The 20,422-nt window shown below is 39.0% G+C and overlaps 1 protein-coding gene across 8 annotated transcripts in view; it reads right to left on the bottom strand.

Moving 5' to 3' along the window:
* The window catches only part of LOC307176742 (uncharacterized protein), a 101,255-nt gene that overhangs the window by 1,517 nt on the left and 79,316 nt on the right, over positions 1 to 20,422 (bottom strand). For 5 of the 8 annotated variants that reach the window (XM_079903141.1, XM_079903140.1, XM_079903146.1 and 2 more), the window contains 5 exons: positions 11,206 to 11,431; positions 10,298 to 10,696; positions 6,934 to 7,071; positions 2,876 to 2,989; positions 429 to 566 (listed from right to left, as the gene is read on the bottom strand). The gene's annotated coding sequence lies outside the window, so the exon portion shown is untranslated. Of the gene's footprint in view, positions 1 to 428; positions 567 to 1,638; positions 1,878 to 2,875; positions 2,990 to 5,927; positions 5,999 to 6,933; positions 7,072 to 10,297; positions 10,697 to 11,205; positions 11,432 to 13,874; positions 14,074 to 20,422 lie in introns of those variants that run through there. The other 3 variants (XM_079903142.1, XM_079903143.1, XM_079903144.1) reach the window with 3 other exon arrangements.

The following is a 20,422-nucleotide window of genomic DNA, read 5'->3' as shown; positions in this document are numbered from 1 at the left end:
TCCTATGTTCTTTTTTTTCTTCCTTAACCTCGCTCTGCCAGAGGCCCTAGCTAACACAGCCAATAACACATTAATCACTTCCACCTATGAGAAGATAATTTTGCTGTTTAAGTTTGGCATCTCTTGTTCTTAGTGGGGATTTTTCCTCTGTTCTCCACTCCCCTATATCTCTAAGCACCCAACAGCCACTTATCCTCCTACTCCATTCTATAATTTCCCAGCCCAATAACTGACCTCCCCAGACCCTGATTTGTACTTTGTACCTCGCTGGAGATAGGACCTCCATGAACTCCTTTGGTTGTGGCTCTAGTAACCTGTCTATCCTTTGCAAATCTTTCTCCATGTGGACTGAAGCATGGCCTGAATTGTAGACCTTGTAAGGATGCTAGTTAATACCACTGGGAGCCCATGAAACTAGGAAATTTTACCTGCTTGATCAATACACCTCATCACTTCAATCAGCCTCTTTGGATAGTGACACCATCCCAGGGCTCATCTTCCGTGGTCTGGTGGACTTTGCCGTTTTTCTTTCCCATCTTGCTTCTCCATGAAGGAAGCCTGCTTCCCTGCAGAAGAAAAAAGCTCTGTGGCTATTCTAGTGACCCAGAACGAATCACCTTACTCCCGAGTCCCCATCTTTTCTCTGCACCTAGTTATTTTTCCTTTTTATATACATAATCACTGATATCTTAACTCGTTAGAGGACAGCCTGGGCAACTACGTACTCCTCTTCAAACAGATCATTTTTCCTTAGTAAGGTCGTGTGTTAGTAAATCTTCACAATTTTGTCATGAGAGCCCCCATCCTTCCTGAGTCATTCTCCCTTTTAAAATCTCCTGTTGTTGGAATCACATTTGCTCTTTGAAGTTTAGAGAGACCCTGAATCTTTCAATCCATTTGATTCGACCACATATGCTATGGATGCAAAAGCGAATAAAACACTCTGCCTCTGAAGACTCAAGTCCGGTTAGGTTAACAGGCAATGCCTCACTATATGAACTGGGCAGGACTCTAGTCAGTGGTCTTAGCAAGCATGTGAGGTCACAGAGGATAGAACAGGATAATCTGTAGAGGAATTTGCAATTTGAAAAGTGAATAGGAATTTGCCAAGTACAAAAGTGAATAGGAATTTGCCAAGTACAAAAAAGTGAATAGGAATTTGCCAAGTACAAAAGTGAATAGTGACAAATAGTACAAAAAAATGATGGAGCATTTCTGACAAATAGGGCAGCACATGTAAAAGCCCTGTTGTGTGAAAAGGCATATGTGTCCAGGGAAAAGGGAAGACATTGTTATGGCTGAAAGATGGTGTAGGACAGGGGAGGGATTTTAGGACAACAGGAGCAAGATGACGAAGAATATGTTTTCCTGTTAGAGTATGAATCTCATACGGTAAGATCCACAGAAGTGTCTCAAGCAAGGGAATGCGAAAATCCATGTTCTTGAAAAAAAACCTAAGATAGAGTTAATTTGGGGGAATTCTAGTATTTCACTTTTATAGGCTAGGAGAACTGAAACAACTGTTTTCAGAAAGCACTTAAGCCCACTGCAGAGGCTGTTGGGCAACACTCGAATATGTAGAAAATTGCAGTGTATATGGTTAACAACTTCTAGGCATTTATCATCCCCGACGTCTACCTGGGTATTTCCCACGTCCATATTCACATTCCGAGTTCTGCCACAGTAGCAGTTTGATGGACAGCAGCTGAAATTGCATCTGCAAACTTATTTTTGGATTGTGGAAGAGACTGGGTTGAACATTTTCTTCACTTCGTAAGAGTCTAGAGGATCCCAGCTTATCTTCCTGTGTTCCTTGGAGCCTACACAAAGGCGTGTTGTCTGTAAGTAAGGTCTGAGCGTAGGCGGTATCTTGTTCACTGTTGAATCACAAAGAGCTGTCACAGGGCCTAGAAACCAGCAAACTTTCAATAACGTATTAAATGAATGAAAGAAACAAACAGAACGGTCTCCTTGAACCACAGTGCCTCCTTAGCAGCAGTTGAAGAGGAGTCAAATATGGAATTATAAAAGCGATATGAGATTCTAACAGGTTTGTGTCAGGCTGGTATGTTGTGAGCCCTAATAGTCCCCAAAACCTGATCTTGAAATATTCAGTTTCTTCTTCCCACGGGTAGCATCAGAGACTCAGAGGGTAGCATTACTGGGAGAGAAATGTCTAAACTCATCAACTGATTAAAAGTTCAAACACAAGTTTAAAGATTTTAAAAGGTTGTAGGAAAAAGTGACTTTCTACTACTTGTGTTTTTCATTCCTTCTTTCTTGTTGTATTTTACTTCATGTATTATATACATATATTTATCTGAGGCATGGATGCATAAACACTCACAATGACTGAGGCTATAAGAGTAACATGTCTAAATGAAATATAGTACAGGACAGAGAGACAGGAAGTATTGACACTTTCTCCTTGTTTTTGGAGTCTTAGCCATTTTTGAAACATTTAATGTTCAGTCTCCTTTTCATTTATATACTAAGCAAGAATTTAGCACTTGATATTTGACATAAATTATGCTTAGGATTGAATGAAAATAGTTTTCTTCTTATATGTATGTTTGCCTTCTCAAATTCAGATCTCCCCCAGGACCCATCTTCTTACCTCACCACAATTGTCATACAGTAATTTTTTTTTGATTGATTCTGTTACAGGTCAACGGAAAATGTGTAGGAAACAGCAAAGGTAAGAATCTTCTATTAGTGGCTACAGCATTGTGTCAACCCAAGAGCAACCTCTTCACCTACCTCCAATAAAGATGTAAGCCATCTACATCTCATTCAGAGACTGGGAATGCAGACAAAATTAGGTAATGATATTATTTTACCTCTAGAAAGGCACTTAAAGGATATGTAGGCTTACCTGTGTTTTAATTAGGAGAAACAAAGATTGAGAGAAGTTACAGAGATGTGCCCCAAATCACAGGTCAAGTTGATATCAAAGTCAAGTCAGGTATCTTGTTATCCAGTGTTCTTTCTGCAATAGTTTGTAATGGTTAGTGTTATATGGGGGTCCTGGAGAACATGTTTTCCATGGCATATACCATCACAGAGCAGCAATTCATCACACGACTGCAAGCATTAATAATTAAGCTGCCATTTATTACGCACTTTTCTTATGAAGAGAACTTTATGCTCATACCTGGCCTAATATCTTTGTGGCAACCTCATATGATAGATACTATCATTCATATTATTTTATGAATAAGGACAATGACCCTTAGGAAAAGTAATATCTTTACCTGTGGCCATGCTACAGTTAATCATGAAACTAGCACCCTAACCCGAATTTTATCTAACAAAAATTCCCGTGTCCCTGACTACTAAGCTATACTCTGTGAGTCAAGCTTAGCTCTGAAAGAAAGAGATCAGATTAGCCCATGTCTATCCTTCCTACTTTAATAATCAACAGTTTGATTCCAGGTACATTCATGGAAGCTTGTGTCTTAAAAAACAATCATTAAGAAACTCTAAGTGAAAAATACTGGGAATTCAGTGTTCTTAAAGGGTTACTGACTCTTCCCCCCACAGACTACAGTGAACTGATCTCAAGGCTCCTACGTATAAATAGATCTTTGTAGTTGTCACACAGAGAACAGAGGGCTGCTCTAATGGGAATGGCCTGCAGTTGAACCCTGATCATTTGTCCATTAACATTTTTACCTGTTTTCAATTGAAAGGATGGTACACCTACAATTTTCCTTTTAAATCATACAAGTCTCGTGCTGACAAACATTGATCTTTTCCAAAATACCAAAAATGTATAATTTAAAAAAATATTCTGTCCTATTATTTAATTTAATTATTTTTTACATCTTAATTGGAGTATAATTGCTTTACAATGGTGTGTTAGTTTCTGCTTTATAACAAAGTGAATCAGCTATACATATACATATGTTCCCATATCTCCTCCCTCTTGTGTCTCCCTCCCATCCTCCCTATCCCACCCCTCTACGTGGTCACAAAGCACCGAGCTGATCTCCCTGTGCTATTATTTTAGAGGTACAGCCAGAACTCTGTGCCGGGGAACAGGTTATCCAGTTAGCTCATTTTCTGTGCCCTGGGGTTTCTCTGTCTCCTTGTTCTGTTCTCTTTGAAAGCATTGTACTCATTAGCATCACCATTGCAAGCTGAGGAGAGGCAGGCTTGAGAGAGGCTATGCCTTCTTCAAAGCAGTTGAGTAGATAAATAAGCTGAGTACAACAAGGATCTGAGAGAGTATCTGATGTCTCTCTATATTTTTACTATTTCTCATCTACATCAATATTGGAAATCTCTAGCTGAAAGTTTAGCTTCACCTGCTGCAGGCTCTAATTTCTGTAAGAAAAGCATGGCAATAGATAATAGGATTAGTTAGAACCTTGATAAAGTATTAAGCTTCTTCCACTAGTTTCTTGATTTTAAATTTATCAGTTAAAAGAAATGCATTCTGAGTATTTATAAGAGAACCTTAACGTTTTTATTAGCTATAATGCTCAGAATCGTATTTCTCAAACTGTGACCCCCTACGAGCCCAGGAAAAATCCCATATGAGCCCAGAAAACATTCTTAGAGGCTTTGAGGTCTTCTATATTATCACATTAAGTGTTTATCTTTAATGAAACATTCAATATAAGTATATTCTGGGTCATCGGCACTACTGCCTGGAACTGACTCCCAGCTCTTTATTTCTGCTACCATAATTACTTTTGTGTTTAACTTCACTCCAGGTAAAGACCGTAAGTAAACATTTGCAGTACACTGTAGGAAGGAGGGTTTTGCAATCACTGGAGAAAAGTAATAGAGGAACTGAGCCGTGACACATGTCTCCCTGGCAGAGGCTGGGTAAGTTCAGAACTACCTCTACCATCACACATTTCCCATCTCTGTGTTGTGAGTTGACTTATTTGTCAATTTCCAACAGTTCACTGTCAGGATTTCTTCTGCTCCTGATAGCGGCAGTGATTACGATATATACTCACGCAGTGAAGGATTCGGGAATGCAGCTATGCAGACTTTACGTTCACGCAGACCACAGTACAGAACGAGCAAGTGAACCCTAATTAAACTTGGCATTAGAGAACTTCCTATGGCAGCATTTCATTAAAGTGAGAAGCCATATTAGCTTAAGCAGTCAAGTCTTAAAATTATTAATACTTTATAAAACACATCAGTGCAAATATGCATTTTCTGTATTAATATATTTAAGTCAACATGGGAGAAACTGTTAAAACAGAAAGAAACTCAGGGCCAGATCTTCTTTGTTATTAAATACAAATTCTTTATTATTGAAGTCATCATTTGTAACTTAATTTCAAGAAAATAATCTAGTTGAATAAATAGTAATTTGAAATAAATTCACATTGTTAGTTTTGTTTTTATTTACTTTGTAATTTCTTTTGGTTCTATGGATACGTAGGAATATTAAGAGTAAGGGATTTACACTAGGTTGTGCAGATTTAAGTTACTATGTGATCAAAATACGGTACCGGGAAATTTTTATTCCCTGTAAAAAGGAGACAATACATTGTAAGAGTCTGAGAATATACTGTGATATGCTCTATAAATGGTAAACACTTGGTAGAATTTTTTCAATATATGGGAATTACAGAACTGGAAGAGAGCTTAGGTATCATTTACTCTAGCCCCCTTGTTTAGGCAAAACATGGACTCAGGTAGTTAGAACCCTCCTCCAAGGTCACTTAGAAAGTGAAGTCATTCAATCAAGAAATAATTCTGAGCACTTACTCCTAAGTGCTAAGAATATAATGTACACATGCGGTTAATGGCAGAGCCCCACCTAGAAGCTACACCTTTTATGGCCAAGTCCAGTCTGTTTTTATTTCTGCATGGGTCCTTCTAAGCCTGAACACCAGCCAGGAAGAAGCCTGATGTCTTAAGCAGGAATCAAGCAAATCACAGTAGCTTCTTCCATTCTGGGTTCTGCCTCCATTAGCATCACGATTCATTTTGAATTTAATTGATAAGGTTGAGATTTTAGTCTCAGCTATAGAGAAAGAGAAGCAAGGGAATAAGTTAAAAAATTATGTATATGAGCTCAGGCTAGCCATACAAAGTAAACTGTGGCTTTTTCTTAATCAAAGACCAAGTTTTATTATTTTGATGAGGAGGGCAAAGCTTCATTATCGTCTATTGGTCTTTCCAACTATGATAAGTGACAAACTAATGTGGAAATTTTGCAAATTATTGAGAATATCTATGCTGTGTATAGACTCAGTCACTGGGAAGATACCAGGTGAGCTTGTTGTGTCATAGGGCATTTGGTACAAATACCAAACTGCATTTACCGTCAGCTCTCTCTATGCCTTATTCTCATTCATGTAGCACCAGTATAATCCCAAGTCCCTAGGACCTGGGTCCAAGAGGCCTTGAGAATGTTGGGTATTTCCTTTTCCCTATTTCACAGTTAGCTCGATAAATAGAAAGTCCAGTTGTGTAATATTATGGCGTGGTTTTTCTAAGAATATACAGCTTCACTTTCATTCAAGGGCCTCTGAATCAGTGTGAAAATCAGGGGAGGAGTTATGACTACCGGTTGGATACACTGAGGAACGTCTTTCGTAGGTGCATTAATACTGTTTCACCAAACATTTCCAATTCTCCTTCCTCCAAGGTTGGGGTAGGGTGGCTCTTTGTGATCCCTCAAGGATCTGAACCTGCAGCGCATTCTCTCCATACCATAGCAGTTTCTTTGAGTGAAATCTAGAGAAGCAACTCTGATTAACTTCAGGAAGAAAGGGCCTGGTGCCTTTTCTTATTGGAAAGATGATGAGTAGCTTCAAGAGTTGGACAAAGGGGGAGGTTGAGGAGGAGAGGGACAAGAGCAAACACTCAGGTGTGAGCCGCAGAATTACATCTGACCATCCATCTAGTTCATTGGTTTCGAACCGTGAATGAACCCTGGCTACACAGTAGACTCACCTGCAGAACTTTTTCTTTTCTTTTTTGGCCGTGCCTGGGGGCTTCTGGGATCTTGGTTTGCCTACCAGGGATCAAACCCGGGCCCACGGCAGTGAAAGCGCCGAGTCTTAACCACTGGACCGCCAGGGAATTCCTCACCTGCAGAACTTTTAAAAAGCACTTATGCAAAAAATAAAGTAAAAAAACTGGGGGCATCAAATTAAGGACCCCATGAATGAAATTAATTGACAGGTAGTGGTCCAAGGAAAACAGTCTCAAGTCTGTATCTGGAAGCTAATATCTAAATATGCAAAGACTGCTTGGAAATTCACAACAAATCAAAAGTAACCCTGATGTAAAAATGAGTAAAGGATATGAAAGGGTGATCTCTATAAGAAAAAAAGAAAAGCCCTAAAGCTAACAAACTCATGAAGAGATACTCAGAATCATTGATAAATATAGAAATGAAAACTACAATAAAAATATACCCTTGGAAACGTTGGAATGAAAAAATTAACAAACTGGGTGTTGCCAAGGATTAGTGCGGATTTGAGTGTATGTATATATATATATATATATATATATATATATATATATATATATATATAAAGCTTCATGCCTTGCTTTGGGAGTGTGGAGTGGTATACCATTTGTAAGAGCAATCTGTCATTTAGCCAAATTACGCACATAGCACAGTAATTCCATTCTTAGCTATATACCCCAAAGAAATTCTCACATAGGTCTCTACAGGAACATGCTCAAAAATATTCATCGCAGTGTTATCTGTGTTACAAAGAGTTGGTTTCAAGTTGGCTGTCCATCTCTGGGAGAAGAGAAAATTAAAGTTGATAGTTATAAACCAAGGAGAATTATGAAGCAGGTAGAAGAAGGAGTTAGAGGCAATGAATTAAATATATACATGGCAACAATGGATGGATCTTAAAAGCATTTGCTTATGAAGAAAGAAACAATATAACATACCTAGCACAATACCATTAAGAGACTTTAATCCACATGCACACCAAATAAAAAATACGCATTTTTTTTCAAGACTACATTAAACATCTATCTACTACAAGATACCAGAAGATAATTAGATAATGTTATAAAAATTAAAATAACATAAAAACTAATGGCTCTGCTCCTCCCCAGAACAATTTCTCCCTCTCCCTCTCTCTTTCTACTTAGTTTTGGAGAGCTCCTAGGTGATTACAGTGTGAGGTAAGAATAACTATTGAACAGAATATAAAATCCACAAAAAAAGAATAAAAAGTCTCCAGTGGCCTTTTCCTCTTATGAACGTCTTCACACAAGATTCCAATTACAGGTGAGAGAATCTGATTACTTAGTATATGTGGTATCTGTGCCCTTGGGCTCCTGAGATCAGAGCCCCTCCTGACTACATGCAGAGCCAGAGGAGCTGTTTCCCACAAAAGGGGTGCCGGGCAGCCCCAAACCCTAGGTGGGCCTTACTCTACCCAACAATAATTAGCCTGGATGTTTGGAAGTTTCTGATTCTCAAAATATATTTAAGACAAGACGTTTGATTCCAGGATGATAAAGATTCATTAGTGCATGACAATTAATCACTATAAATTCAGGATTCAAATGATTCCACTTAAATAATTCAGTATTGCTGAGTGCTTTGCTTTTACTACACGAAGTACAGAGAATAAAAGAAAAAAAGATATATATATTTTGGATCTTGCCAATAGGAATTCCAGGTTAGATGGATTTCGGTCTGTCATTAGTGCCATATAATGTCTCAGGATGAGATATATGTCAGATTTTTGTAAATGATTAGGAAAAATTACTGAGGAAATTATTTGTATGGGAATTTTAGGCAAAACCCCTTGCATATGCTCTAAAATTTCCTGTTGATTATTTTGAAATTCCAACACTGGATGGAACTCAATTCCCCCTTCTCGTACCATTAAGGCAACAATGTGTTTATCATGAGTTTGGGCAAAGCTTCATTTTAATTACTGCACATGTGTTCTAGTGATAGAAAAAGTTTTCGATCTAGAAGGGATCTTTGGATTCTTATTATCTCCAGTTTTAGTTTTATTAAAAAAAAAAAAGAGGGCTTCCCTGGTGGCCCAGCGGTTGAGAGTCCGCCTGACGACGCGGGGGACACGGGTTCGTGCCCCCGTCCGGGAAGATCCCACATGCCGTGGAGCGGCTGGGCCTGTGAGCCATGGCCGCTGAGCCTGCGCGTCCGGAGCCTGTGCTCCGCAACGGGAGAGGCCACAACGCTGAGAGGCCCGCGTACCGAAAAAAAAAAAAAGAAATTAAAGTCCAGCGAAATGACGTCCCTGGATCTAGGAGGTGGGAGTGTCGGTCTCATTTCAAGCTCTCACTCTGATGTCAGGACAATGTTAAGGCTCTTCCCAGATTTGTCTTCCCCAGTGAATGATATCTTTCTGGTGTATTCATAGTAGATGATACCTAGTCATCCAGAACCTTGATGTCTGCATGACTGATACTAAAGTGCTCCGTCACTTTATTTTTTACAGCTTATTTCTTTAAAATTTGTTGGGTTAGTCAATTAATGTTTTTAATCATAAGTAACATAGTATTGTTGAGCCATTAAATGCATTTGTTCCAAATTTGTTATATGTATATATATATATACACACACGTATATACGTATATGGGTGTAGTACGTATGTGTATATGTGCTGTATATACATGTATCTATTTTTTAAGTGCATGTATGTTTGTATATAAGTGTACATATATACCCTTCAATGTGCAAGGCACCATTCTAGACATAAGGAGCACCATGATGAAGGACACAGATGAAAGTCATGCCCTCAGGGAATTATAGTTCAGAGGAAATCATTTCTATCAAAACGAGCAAACAAAGTGGACACCAATTCAGAAGTGGACGTGGCTTAGTTGTTGCAGAGTTTTATGCTCATACGTGTGTGTGTGTGTGTGTGTGTGTGTGTGTGTGTGTGACGGAAGGAGGGAATGTGGAATAGGAAACAGGTTAAAAGAAATTGCGTATTTCTTTTATAAAGGTCTTAGAAATTTGAAGAAAATTATATTTGTCTGAGTGGCTTTACATGAATATTTTCATAGGAATACCTTTCCACTGCTGAAAATTACTGTGGGCTGCTTGTGCTGATGACGTGGAGGGGGGGGTTGCCACTTTCTTTTCCTTCCCGACATTTTTCACTCGAATCTAGGGCATGATGTACCAACTGATTCTACTCACTTTGTATTTTATGAGTTTGTACCTTTTCAGCTTTTCATATGAAAATATTTCCCCCATTCTTCCTAAGCGTGTGGGTGCTTGATGTTTACGCACATGGACTTTGGGTAAAATGCAGGTTTCTGATTATAATACCTTCTTTAGTACACATTAAACTCTACTCACAGGAAACTGATGGCTTGGTCGATTTCCTCTCTTGACTTCTCCCCAAGTTGTCCTCAAATACGTGCTTTATTCTTCCTTGAAATGACACATCCCGGTGATTCCAACCAGTCCTTTATGCAAATAATTCCCACTTCCAGATCCTAACCCTTGGACTGTCTTCTGAGCATGTCCTTTGTCCACGGGCTAATGAACATCTCCAGCAGACCATTGCATAGCAGTATATTAATTTTCCTGAAGCGTAAACTGTCCTGGCTTCTTTGTTTCTATCCGTGCTAGAGCATTCTTTTAGTTGTTCACATTTGAGAACTTTAAAAGTCATCTTAACTCATCTTGCACCTTCACTTCTTATAACCACTCAGTCACCAGATACTTCTGATTCTTTGTTTGCCATCCTTCACCCTGATACGGAAAACGAATCAGAAAGTAAATTTACAGTGTTTTTCTAAGACGAGACCAGTAGGTGGAGAGACATATATGGGAACTACCACTGGGAAAGATTTGGGTTGGGATGACTTGTATATGAGAATATTTTGAATGTTTTATTTTGGTTATGATTTTAAGGCCTAGGCTGGAAACTTAACTAGCTTTCATTTGATTTTCTGGAAAATATTTTTGAAGTTCCAAATATATAAATGGGCATGGGATAAATTAGGAGGATGGGATTAACAGATATACACTACTATATATAAAAGAGATAAACAACAAGGACCCACTGTATAGCACAAGGAACTATACTCAATATTTTGTAATAAACTATAAGGGAAAGGAATCTGAAAAAGAATATATACACATATACACAAATAACTAAATCACGGTGCTGTACACCTGAAATGAACACGACCTTGTAAATTGTTCAATAAAAAATAAATAAATCAAATGTGTTTGCGGGATACTTTGCTATGAATTACCTGTTACTGGTAACGAGTCTCTAGAAACCACCAGAACTTCCTCTTGGAAGCAGAGGTCAGCTCTTTTTTGTATTGGTGCTGACTAGTACCACGGATGCAGGCAAACATGCACACCTTGGAGATGCGCTCCCGGATACGAGCGTGGCACTCTGCTTTGCACCCACGTCCAGGCAGTGATTACAGGGGGCTCGCAGTTCCAGCGCGGATCTGATGTTCACTTAGTAAGCTTGCAGAGACAAGAGATGGAGAGAAATGTGCTTCATTACTCTCCCCTCAGCTCAGAAAGGCACCTCCTACCGTCAGCTGCTGATTCTAAGAGCCATTCTGTCTCCTCCAGAAGACAAAGCTTGGCAAAGTTAGGCCTGCCACAGAAATATTGTACAACCTCTGCTTTACGGTCTCCTCTTTGCGTGCATAAAGGTTTACTCTTCCAAGAATCAAAAATTTAAAAATCACTGCTCTCTCTCTTTGCCCTATTTAATGCTTTCAGCCTCGAGCTCGGTATTGTTGGATGAAAACGTTGCCTCTGGAGCTTTCTTTTCATTTCCATTGCTTGGTGTCCCCTTGCCATTCACTCACGGTAAACCTTTTCTGTCACCTTGTTCTGTGGTGATTTCATAAGTGATAAAGAGCTATTTTTAGTTCTAACAGAGTCTGACATTCATTGTATGTGATACAACATTTTAACCCATTGACATTTTGATAAACCTACTCTAAAGCTTTAAGTTGTACTTACACTTAAATATTTTATGCTGTTTTCTCTTCTTTTGCCATTTATCTTCATTTTCTTTATGGATCATTTTCCTTTTTCCTGTGAAATTGGAGTTCCCAGTATGCTTTCCAAACCTTCTTTCCATTTTATAGGAACATACCAACGTTCAATAATTTTTGCATGCCCTCACCTCAAATATTTACTTGGCATTGCCTTCCTTGCTCCAAGATGAAATCTTAAGAATACTTGTGAATTTCCTCAACTCTTCTTTTCTCTGAGAGTCTAAAATTATCTATTTCCAAAATACTATTAAACTCACTCTTACTATACATCTATTTTCCTTTAAGAAGCTTTACATAAAAATAATTTTTCAAATTCTCATTTTCACTATCATCATCCATTAGGGTTTAGCAATGCAAGATCCATTGTTTCCCCACTCTTTCTTCCTTAGTGTTCCCTGAGATACCTGCTCTAATTTCACGGTCATTTCTTGGAATACTTACGGTATTGAGAGATGATGTACATGGACGATGCAGCAGGGTCTTGCCAGTGAAATAGGGTCCGCGTGAGACAGTTCAGTACGTGACAGGAAACTAGTGACAAAAGTGTGGGAAGAGAGGACGTAGCCCATTGATCAGCAATAGGAAAACGTAGCTACTTCCGTCAGGGCCGGAGTAATCAGGGAGCCAGGTGGTGTTGCCAGCACTGTGGTGGGAGCTGGAACCATAGTAGAGAGAGAGAGTGCCAGCCAAAGACGCGACCTGATGCAGAGAGGAGAAGAAAAAAAGATCTCGGCTTCTCCCCCACTCCTACTTGCCAGTCTCCCGTAAGGGCCTCCTATTATGGGAAGCTATTGAGAAGCCAGCTGGCAAGGGACCTGGGACTCGGCTTGAGGACACAGACTCTGGGGAAGGGCAGGGCATGGGCTTAGAGCAGCAAGCCAAGACCCGCAGCATCCTTCCTCAACTCTGCCATTCCAAGACTATCTTCACGTTGCACCAGCAGATGGATGCTGTCTTGGCTTGCCATGTTACTCTTCGTTCCAGTCTCAGCTCCTCCACAGTTTATAGTATTGCTCCACTGCCATCTTTCTACCAGGCTTGTCCATTAAAAAAACTGGATTTCATTTTTCTTTCTTTCCTCCATCACAAAGTGTGCATTATATTTTCTTTATTCTCTGAATTTCGGAGTTACGAAATTATCCCGGGATTTGGGGATTTTATATATATATATTTATGAATCGTTCTTTGGTCTTTTTTTCCATCCTTCTAGGATTCTCATCACTCATGAGTTATCTCTCCAGTATCTTTCTTCCAGGTCTCTTTCATCATTTCCCTCATACTGCCATTGCTACATTTTTGCCACACATATTTTTTTCCATCTGTTTCTCAAAACAAGTAATAAACTTTCTAGACTAGGATGACTTCAACTAAAAAAATAATGCTGCACACATAAACATTTGGATTTCTGAGTTACCACCGGATATACAAACTAAATAGGACTCTTGCATAAAGGAAACGGAGGAATAGTGTACAAGCAAATATAGGCTTTTCAATATATATTACCTCTAATTTCTTTCTTCTTTAATTCAAAACAGGAAGCAATGGTACCCATAAATTTTCTTGAACATTGTGCTTATAGAAATATTTGTGTTTCATGCCTCAAGTAATAGCAGAACAAAACCTTTTGAGCTCTAATTTTTTATTTAACCATTTAAAATGTTACTCATTTTGCTTTTTTGACTGGAGATAAGTCTAAAAATGCTATTCTAAGGAACAATATTTTTAATGATGCATGAGGCTAGATATTTTTTAATTTTAATGATGCTTGAGACTAGAATTTTAGAAATGGAGCTATATAATATTTTAAGCTTATTAATATTGAAGTCATTTTTATAAGATACCTAGCAAGAGTGTACACACTTATAGTGAATTAAAATGGGAAGTGACTACCTAAATATTGCAGACGCATAATGTGATTTATAAAATGTCTGTGATGACAATGCCAGAATCTCTTCTGTCCCTGGTTCCATATTGGAATCCCCTGGGAGCTCTCCAAAAGACTCTCTCCACACTCAGGCTTCAGACCTCAGGCTCACTGATATTTCATTTTATGAGCAATTTTCTCAAGGGAGAAAATAATCAGGCCCCAGCTTGCTAGAATGGGAAGAGAAAGGGAAGCAATAACAGTGCAATGAATATCATTTATTAAAACTTTCAAAGCTCCTTGCACCGACCAACCAGTTTAAAGACATTATTCTGCTCACGAGTACCTTACAAGCAGAATCCTTCCTCAAATTATTGTTACCATCTCTGTTTGACAGAAAACAAAACTGAGTCTTAAGGATGTTAAGCAACATGCTCAGACTCATCATTTACCAACTGGTGGAAATAGGCTTGAACTCAGTTCTGTTTGAAACGAAATCTGCTCTGAACTGCTCTACTGCACTGCTGCTCATGATGTTAAATTTGATTTACATGATAACGTCATGTTTATTCTAACAATTCTTACTTCATCTTGACAGGGAGAAAACTGAACGTGAAGTATGTTTTTCTCTTACAAAAAGACTAGATTACACATAATTATACACAGAATAAAAGTGTAATTAAAAACACGCATTTTGTTGACACGTGTGGAAACTTGCATTAGACTGTTTCTCTTTAAATGCATTAGATTTCTAAATATAGCCTCTGTAAAATAGGCTGTTCCCTAACAACATAATGTACCGTGGAAAAATGCATTGTTTAATACAAACCTGGGTCACTGTGTTTCATTTCCAAGTGTGAATTTCTCACATTTTCCACATTACCCCTAATATCAATGAGAATATTCACAATGAGAACAGCACCAAAGCCCTGGTTCTGTGTCAGGCCTTGTTTAGAGCAAACAACATCGACATCTCAGCCTCTGTGTGACTCTCAGAAAATAGCATAGACAGCAGTGTGTGTGTGTGTTTGTGTGTTGCTGTTGTTCTTTGAGTTCAAGTTTATTAAAATTACGAAATGAATTTCAGAAGCCTACCTGAAAAATTAGTGTTGGAGCAAAGTACCTGAAATCTCTGGAATTCTTTAGATTCCCTCCCCGCCAGCAGGGGTGATGAACTAAAGGACAGAGAAATCCTCCATGGGACAATGCTGCCTTAGTTTGGTTCTTCGAGGAAGCCTTCCAGGAGCCCAACAGCAGGCAGGCACCCCATCCAAGAGGGAAGCACACTGGCCCAAAGCACACTTTTCAGTGATCCTCAGCCAGCCCTCCCTCTCCCTTGAGGGTGCGAAATTGTCAAAATTGTACAATCATTGCCTTTATCACTTTTGTTTTATTCCACATGTCCAAAAATTTTACTAACCAGGATACCTTTTCCTTAAAAGAGTAAGTCATTTTGTTTAGTTCTATTGATTCATATAATTTATCCCAGCAAATGCTAATAAATAAAATATTTCCCAATACGCATTAACACATACACAAGTTTTTTATTTTTTTTAAATTTTGGTCCCAGAAGTTTTAAAAATACGATTTATAAGATTTCCCACATAAAAACTTAACCTTATAATGTTTATTTTAAGACATTATATTAATGTCTATTTAATGGTACTCCCGATTAGGATTTTCCTTCAAAATCTACCCTTTATTCTAGGCAAATTCTATTCACATGAAATAGAATTCAAGTCTTAGGAACGATAGTTTACTTTTCCTTAATGGTTTGTATTTTTACCTCAATGTTGATCCAGTTCTCACTTTTTGTCCAACCTGACGATCTCCGTGCTTCCTTCTTGTATTCATACAAGAAATGCTCTGACTTCCCTGGTGGTACAGTGGTTAAGAATCTGCCTGCCAATGCAGGGGACATGGGTTCGAGCCCTGGTCCGGGAAGATTCCACATGCCGCGGAACAACTAAGCCCGTGCACCACAACTACTGAGCCTGTGCTCTAGAGCCCGCGAGCCACAACTACTGAGCCCGTGAGCCACAACTATACTGAAGCCCATGCACCTAGAGCCCGCGCTCCACAACGAGAAGCCACCGCAACGAGAAGCCCGCGCACCGCAATGAAGAGTGGCCCCTGCTCGCCACAACTAGAGAAAGCCTGCGCACAGCAACGAAGACCCAACGCAGCCAAAAATAAAAATATAAATAAATAAATGTAAAAAAAAAAAAGAAATGCTCAACATTTGAATACTCAAATGTTCAAATGTTCATTTGAACATTCAAATATTTGAACATTTGAATATTCAAATGTTCAAATGTTCAATATTCAAATCATTCAAATGATTTGAATATTCCAGAACACTGGTGGCAATATTATTCCTGCTCAAAGTCCACAGAACTGATGACCTATGTGTGGCATAAAGAAACACAGAAAGCAACCTTTGGAGGACAGTCTAACCCTTAATGGCTGACCCATTTATTTTAACCAGTTCTAGGACTCATTTCCTCAGTTCCAATTCCCAGGTCATACATGCCCTCAATAAACATCCATTAAATCAGTTAATACAAGTTGTGGGTGAGGAATCTATTTGTTCAGGCTATAAAACATAAAAACTGTCCTTTACACTTAGAGAAAAATATGTTCCCTGATAAAAACAAGCCTAACATTGGCAGCATCAGAGTCAGGCAGGTATTTGGAAAAAGTAATAATGACTGGAAAATGACATGACAATTAAAGAATGGCACAAAAGAACCCACTTTACCTTTAACCTTTATCACGCTTTTTAAATATTCCTAGCGTTTCTTCCCATGACTGAATTTTTAAAGTCTAAAAATGTCAAATATAACAGTACTCTGAAAATAAGCAGCATCGCTATCGTACTTCACGAGGAATTGATCATAGTCTTAATTTGTAACTTGTATCTCCTCATCGTAAGGCAGCACATCAGAATGAGCCTGTCCCTTGTCATCTGTGAGAATAGAGCAGTCTGACACGAGCCAGTAAAAACAAGGGCTATTCATGGAGTTTTCCCCGAGATTAAAATAAAACAATGCATTTGAACTTCAATTATATGATGAATTCATTTTGTATAATTGTCTAAGTTATTGAAAGTAATTGACTTGGGGTCATTTTTCTCTGTGTCCTAATGAATTTCTGTGAAAAAAGAACAGATTAATTTCTTATCATCAGTGACCCCTGCCGTTGATCTGCAGAAAGATAGTGAGCTATTAAACTTCCTAGGTTAGTTGAGGATCTTTGGCACTTGAGAATCCAATCAGGTCATAAATTGGAAAATTTTAATTTAAAAAGCACAGTTGGACATTAAAAATGTAATGATGTTTACTTCTTTAAATATTCTTTTGTAAGTGACTTTGCCATGTGTAATAGCAATAAGAAGAGAGAGAGAGGTATGGACGGTCTGTAGTAAAGCTCTTTAGAAATCACTCTTTTGAGGATCATAGGTCTAAGTGAGTATCAAACAAGAGTTCCCACTGTGAAGGGTCTCAGAATTACTTGAAAATATAAGAGGGACATAGGTTTATATAAAGGGCAGAAAGTAGGAAATAAGCCCACCAAAAATAAATTTTCTCTGGTTTTATTTTCTAGAGGTCCAAATCCTTATGACCCTTGAAAACTCTGGATTAGAGGCTTTCAAATTCTTCATGCTTAAAACACTGAAAACTTCGTTCCGCATAGAGGCTCTTTGCAGGGCAGATCTTTGTGTGGTTCTGGGGCCGCCCAGAGCATTGCCACTAAGCGATCCATGTGTGGATGGGAGGCTAGGTCAGAGGGAAAAGTGAGACTGGCTCTAAGACACAGACTGGAGTTTGAGTTGGAAAAGTCACCTACTGGTAGAGTCGACTAGATGCACATGGTGTATCCAGGAACATGATTTACTTGGACTCACAGCAAGCAGGCCAAGCTTGGGGTGGGGTTCGAGTAGGAGCAAAGAGATGGAGCAAGAGGCTGATGGGTAGCTTGACAGTCTGGGTGATTACAAGATCTCACTTTACACACACAGCCCAACTTTCCTTCACTGAAAAGGAACTGCATCTTAATTTGGGCAATTGATTGTCCAATAGATGGACAACTACTATAGGGCTTTTCTATTTAAGAAAAATATGCTTTTACTCACTAAAGTAGATATCAGGTTGTGAAGAAATTGCATCAAAATTTCATATATAACCAACCTTTCCTACCCCATAGAAAAACTGACTTCAGTTAATTTCCTCAACACATAATCAAAACGTTGTGTTAGGCACACTGATTTTGCTTGTTTAATCTCTTAAAGAGTTTTCGGGAATATTTACTAACGTTTTGCTCGTAAAAATAAACCTCCAAATTTTGTATCTGTATCCCCAGCAGGAATCCAATAAGGCTGCTCAAATATTGAATAGTATATGGGAAAGTCATTTGAAATCTCTAAAGCACTGTATACTATAAATTACTATTTCCATAATTACAGTAGAGAAAAGTCACGTGCTTTCCAGGTTTCATTTCAAGGTGCACTTTTAAAGTAGTGTCATCTTCCTATTAACCCACTCCTCTCTATTCTTTTTTAATTTTTTTTTCAAGACAATTTCGATGTCAGTATCCTCCATAAAGCACTCCCTGACTTCTCAAGCCCAAACCAGCTCTTCCTTCACTGAATTCTTTTTCACTACAGGCATTATTGCATAGTCGAGTACAGAACTGCAGTGGGATTGTTTCATATACATCTTCACTGAGACTAGAATTTTTTGAGGACTGTGTGATGGTTATGCGTCAACTTTACTGGTCATGGGGTACCTAGAGTAAACATTACTTCTGGGGGTCTGTGAGGGTATTTTCAGACGAGATAGGCATTTGCATGTGTGGACTCAGGAAAGTAGATGGCCCTCCCCAGTGTGGGTGGGCATGACCCAATCCATTTGGGGGACCGAACAGAACAAAAGCCACAGGAAGGAGGAACTCACCCTTTTGCCTCCTGTCTGCTTGCTTGAGTTGGGACATCTCTTCTTATCTTCTCTGGCCGTCCGACTGGGATTTGCACCACTGGATCCCTGGTTCTTAGGCCTTCAGGCTCAGATGAAATCACACCACTGTCTTCCTGGGTTTCCAGCTTGTGGCATGGACTTGAAGTCGTGGGGCTTCTCAGCCTCCATAATCACGTGGACCAGTTCTCATAAAACATCTCCTCTATATATCCTGCTGGTTCTGTTTCTCTGAGAAGCCCATCTAATAGATAGAGAGTGATTTTTTTTTTTTTAAGGGTGACTTGGAGCTTAACTTTTTTAAAAAAAATTAATTAATTAATTAATTTATTTTTGGCTGTGTTGGGTCTTCGTTTCTGTGCGAGGGCTTTCTCTAGTTGTGGCAAGCGGGGGCCACTCTTCATTGCGGTGCGCGGGCCTCTCACTATTGCGGCCTCTCTTGCTGCGGAGCACAGGCTCCAGACGTGCAGGCTCAGTAGTTGTGGTGCACGGGCTTTGTTGCTCCGCGGCATGTGGGATCTTCCCAGACCAGGGCTCAAACCCATGTCCCCCTGCATTGGCAGGCAGATTATCAACCACTGTGCCACCAGGGAAGCCCGAGAGTGATTTTTTAAATAATCAGAAAATCTCCTAGAGAACGGCCATAGAAGATTCATATGAACGTGGAACTTTTAAATGGATGTATGGGAAACGGTGACTTCAAGAAGAAATGTGGCCGCATAGGTCAGACCTTGCCCTTTTCTGAAAACAATATAAAAGCAAAAAGGACAGTGAAAACAAAACAAAATGGACTTCCATTTCCATCAAGACCACAGATTCTAAAGCATGTTGAAGAGCTACTAAAAAGCAGCTAAGATTGGGTAGAAGCCACATGGAAGGGGATTAAAAGAAGAAGAACAGAGATGAGAGAAACAGGACCGTAGTATCCAATATCTGATCTCAGAAAGCTTAAGCAAAAACACATTTCCTCAAAACGAAGGATTCACCTGAAGTCAAAATATTATGTTTCTTCTTTATAATACTGAGAATCACACCAGAACTAAGCAGAACTATGAAGAAAAAATTCTCCTAAATGGAGTCTAGTTCAAGGGTGCTGAGGAGAAGGACGACACTAAGACCCACACAGATGAGCCTTAGTTGCTAGAAGCAACTGTTTTGGCACAACTATCTCGGTGCCATGACCCCTATTCCCCCATTGATATATCCCTTCCCCAGTGGTCTACAGGGGGGCCCAGGAATAAGGTGGGGCTAAGGTTGTCTTTTAGAGAGTCAGTGCCACTCAAACAAGGAACAAAGACTGTCCTTGTTCAATCAGATAACTCACTCAACCTCCCTGGAGAAGGCCGGGAAATATTTCTACTTGGAAACCAGGCAGAGGGAAATTATCAAGCCCTATAATAATAACTATCTTTATTCTTATTTTACTATACCATTTTATTGGCATTAAAATGGATTGTCTAAGGAGTATATTTTTTCTCAAATCATGGAAAAAAGGGAACCACTATGGTTTGAATACCTACTAAAGACAAAATACTTTGATTTGCCTCATTTGATTTTCCTCTTAACCCATCTATATTTTGAGGCATTAAGGTTTAGATAAGTTTTA

The sequence above is a fragment of the Stenella coeruleoalba genome, assembly GCF_951394435.1.
Source record: "Stenella coeruleoalba genome assembly, chromosome: 18".
NCBI classification, from domain to species: Eukaryota; Metazoa; Chordata; class Mammalia; order Artiodactyla; family Delphinidae; genus Stenella; species Stenella coeruleoalba.
Note: the sequence above shows the minus strand (reverse complement) of the source record. Positions and strands in the feature narration are given on the sequence as shown.